We start from the raw sequence: 4,693 nt of genomic DNA on the forward strand, positions 1-4,693 counted from the left end.
AAAGAAAGTTATCCCTACAAAAGCATATAGTCTGGCTATGCTCTATCATCATTGCACAATGAATTTAAATCATGCACAACCCCGGTATTGGCCAAGTAATTGTTTCACACCTTTACTTTCTCAAACCTTTTCAACTCTCACGCAATACATGAGCGTGAGCCATGGTTTTAGCACTATAAGTGGTGTGGAGTGTGGTGGAGGTTGTAAGACAAAATAAGGAGAATATGATCACATTAACTAGGCATATTGTAAGTGCATCTAGTGCCCCTTAGTGATTTTGGTGGTTTGAAGACAATTAGGTTAAGTATCTAATGTGTTTATGAGTGTACACAGGATCTATAAGTCATTGAGGAGTTTGAGATATTTGAAGAATATCGACCCCTAAAAATATATATATCTTCGGTTGAAGAAATTGGTCTGAAGCTGAAGAAATGAATCGCGAGGAATCGGCGATGAGATTGATATTCCTCATGAAGATACTGAAATTGAGGAATTCGGTGTGTCTTGAAGAAAATCACTTTGAAGAATTTGATGCATGAAGATTTACTCTTTCTGTTTTATTTTCTTCGCATTTGAGTAATAGAAACACCGTACTGTTAAAGGGGGTCGAAGTTACACTTTGGAATGAATTTCCTCATGATGCTCAACCCAAGCCTAATCCTATCAAAAGCCTCAGGTGAGGAATACGAGTGACATGAGGACTCTCACAGTTGAGGGTTCCGACCGTTTTGATAGCCACGCCAAGTCATTTGTCTTATCCACTCCAACAGTCATATTATTTAAGGGCATTAGTGTCAAATCATGTCGGGATGCTCCCAGGCTATAAATAGCCACCCCCACAACCATTAGCTGGTGAGCTGCTCCGTTAGAAACTGACACTTGTCATAAGAGCAACCCAATTCCTCAGAGTCTTAGAGAGTAATTCATCAGTGAGGAAATACTCCATACACCGAAACCACAAACCAAACCTAGTGATTGAGGATCACTGAAGAAGTTGTTCGTGTGTGGGACTGAAGCCTTTTACCTTTGAGGACTGTGCATCCTCCAGACGGTTAGGCGTCATGGTCCAGAGCTTTCAGCAGTCAATTGTGGATCGCCGGGTGACCAAGTTTGTGAGGGTTTGGAAGTCTGCCCTGATGACTTACCACGAGTGTTGGGCGAGGACTGTGTGTTCTTAGCCCAAGGAGAACACGGTAGGGACTGTGTGTCCCGGGACTGTGTATCCTTTGGTTTCAATACCAAGCCGCTCCAAACCAGATGTACGACTGTCACAACAGTTGGAACTGTGTCATCAATGACTTTCTTCACTGAGAAACGGGTTCTAATTCCTCAACTCCTACTTTCCTCGTATTATGTGTTGATGACTTTCACTGTTACTGTTTGAAGAATTTGCTGAAGACTTTCTGTGAATTTCCTCAACCCCAAATTCTTCACGTCAGTTAATCCTCATGTGTATTTTGCGTGCCTGCTCACTGTGCAATCTGTTTTCTCATTCCTCACTCTGAAAAACTGCTGTTGTGAAACTTTGCACTTCTGATCCTTTACTGTTTCCGCTGTGAGTTAGTCATCAGTGAGGAATTTCCTCAAAAGGAATTTCCTGAGTGATGAAATTCTAAAAATCTCCTATTCACCCCCCTCTAGTCGATATAACGCACTTTCAATTGGTATCAGAGCAAGGTACTCCCTTGTTCTGTGTGATTTTGGTTTAACCACCTGGAGTTTTAGTTATGTCGACTGCAGGCATGTTTAAGGTGACTGCAGCATGTCCTACCTTCGAAGGAAAGAACTTTCCGTTCTAGAAGAACAAAATGCAAATGCATCTACAAGCTATTGATAATGATCTCTGGTATATTATGGAACATGGCGTCCCCATCATCTCTGCTAGTGTCTCTGCTGCTAATGTGAAGAAATTCAAGCAATTCGATTCTCAAGCGAAGAATATCATCTGTGGCCATCTGAGCCCAGGCCAGTTTGGAAGAGTAAGTGCTTTGGGCTCTGCAACACTGATCTGGGAGAGACTGTGCAATGTAAATGAAGGAGTATCAACCCAGCGTGACTCTCGTGTTGATATTCTTCGCAATCTCTTCAATCGCTTCAAGAGACATGAAAATGAAAGCTGCCAACATACCTTTGATCGCCTCACTGACATATCAAATGAACTGCAAGCACTGGGAGCTCGAGACATCACTGATCATGAAGTTGTGAAGAAACTGCTGAGATCTTTGGATTCTTCATTTGATACTTTAGTTCTGATGATTCAAGAAAGACCAGACTACAAGATGCTTGATCCAGCTGATATACTCGAAAGGCTAAATACTCATGAATTCCAGCTAGAAGAAAACAAATATCTATATGGACCAAGCTATTCCAGACCACGTGCACTGAAGGCTAGAGCAATTTCCTCATCTGAAGAAGAAGACACAGATGACAACATTGGTGACCCTGAAGAATTTGGACAGGAGCTTGCAATGCTCGTGAGGAAATTCCAGAGATTTACACGACGTGGCCAGTTTGGTAAATCTTCAAGAAGAGACATGAGGAAATCAGAATCTTCATCTGAGGACTACAAGAAACGAACCTGCCACAAGTGCAAGAAATCAGGTCATTACATTGCTGATTGTCCCCGCTGGGGAAAGGAATCAAAGAAGAAGAAATACAAGGATGACAGTTCTGATGACTCGAAGAAGAAGAAGAAATCTTCAAAATCCTCATCTTCAAAGCCCTCATCGCACAAGAAGACTAGTTTCAGAAAGGCTCGGGCACTTATTGGCAAGGAAATGGACTCAGAGGCAGAATCAGAGGAAGGTGATGAAGAAGAGGGTTCTGATGAAGACTCAGAATCCGAACAGGCTAGTCTTGCACTGGCAACCACTTTCGTCAGCAAGTCAATCTTCAATCTTGAAGAAAATGATTGCACCATCCACACTGATGACTATGCTGATGACTTCGCTCCAACCTATTGCTTCATGGCAAAAGGTTCAAAGGTACCAAATAATGCCTCCTCCTCTGATTCAAGTGACTGTGAACCTGATGATTATAAGAAACCCAGCTATAGTAAACTTGCTATCATTGCCACTAAACAACAAACTGCCCTGGAAAAGCTTCAGAAACTGCTAGATAAAAGTGATGATCTGTTGAATGATGAAATGAACCTTACCCAAATCCTCACTGAAGATGTGAAAAGTCTTCAGTCTAGATTTGATAATCTTCAGGATCGTTATGATACACTCCTCACTGATCATGAGAAGCTTTCCTATGAATTTCTTCAAAGGAAGCTTGATCTTGAGAAGTTGAGGATGTCTCATGACGATCTTCGTATGGAAAATGATTCATTACTAGCTCAACAGATCAGCGCTGGTCAAGTTGAATTCATTCCTCCATGTCTTAAATGCATTGAACGCGAAACTGCTAATTCCTCACCAGAATCATCAAATGCTACTATTGCTACAAATTCTTCAACTGCACCTGTTGTGTCTATTTCCTCACTTGAGGAAAACACAAATGTTACTGATGAAAATGCAGGGTTGAAGGAATTGTACGTGACAGGCATATACAAAAGCCTCAAAGGACATCAATCCCTTTGTGATGTGCTCAAAAATCAGATCTTGAACAGGAACCTGAGGAAAGAAGGAATTGCCTTTGAGAGGAAATTAAATGCTGATGGATCTTATTGGAAACCTGAGAAGTATCCCAAAACCTCATGGGTTCCTGCTACTGGGCCTCCTTTTGATCCATCTAATCTAAATGGCTTTTCATGTGAATTATCCTATTCCTCAGATGAGTCATTTGACTCCAACTATAAACTGTTCAAAAATCAATCTGGTAAAGTATTTGCTCGATATGTTGGAACTAACTGCAGGAATGGCCCTCCCTTGAGGAAAATCCGGGTTCCCAAAAGCTGTCTTGAAAATCTTCAGGTGAATGTCCTCATGACACCACCACTGAAGAATCTGAACCCCAGATCAAATTCCTCAGGAGGACCAAAGTCTTCAAGAGGATCAAAATCCTCAATTCGTCAAAACTATGCTTGTACCCATGGTAATGCGTCTAACATGCAGGGAAACTACAAGGAATATGAATATGAGCGTTACTCCTCAAATCATTATGTTCATAAATCCTCAAGCCAGTTCTCTGCATATTCATATGAGTACTTTAACCCCCTACTGTTAAGAGAAGTGCATTGGCTTCAATGCCACCTTTCTCATATGGTGCTCGCAGGATGATGAATGCTTTGCCACCCCTTCAGATGTGGGTGGTGAAGAAATCGAACTAATCACTTCTGCAGGCCAGGTATCCAGATGAAAATCATCATCTGAAGAATTTCCTGGAGACCTAAGGAAATGCGTGATAGGACGCAAGCTAATGATTGATGAAATAGAAATATTTCACATGTCCTTATATTTCTGTTATGATGAAATTCTTATCTGATGAAATCAATATCATATTCTTCAAATCTGAAGCATATGAGATGGTAAGCTGTACTAATTCATCTGCAGGATGACAAACCCAAGAATACTGAGTGGGTTCTTGATAGTGGCTGCACACATCACATGACTGGTGATAAAAGCTTACTGATGAATATGCCACTAACTCCATCACCTCTGAAGCAAATCACATATGCTGACAAAGGTAAAAGCAAGGTATTGGGACTTGGCAAAGTGGCTATTTCCAAGGATAGGCATATGGACAAAGT

Source organism: Hordeum vulgare, chromosome 1H, assembly GCF_904849725.1.
Source record: "Hordeum vulgare subsp. vulgare chromosome 1H, MorexV3_pseudomolecules_assembly, whole genome shotgun sequence".
NCBI classification, from domain to species: Eukaryota; Viridiplantae; Streptophyta; class Magnoliopsida; order Poales; family Poaceae; genus Hordeum; species Hordeum vulgare.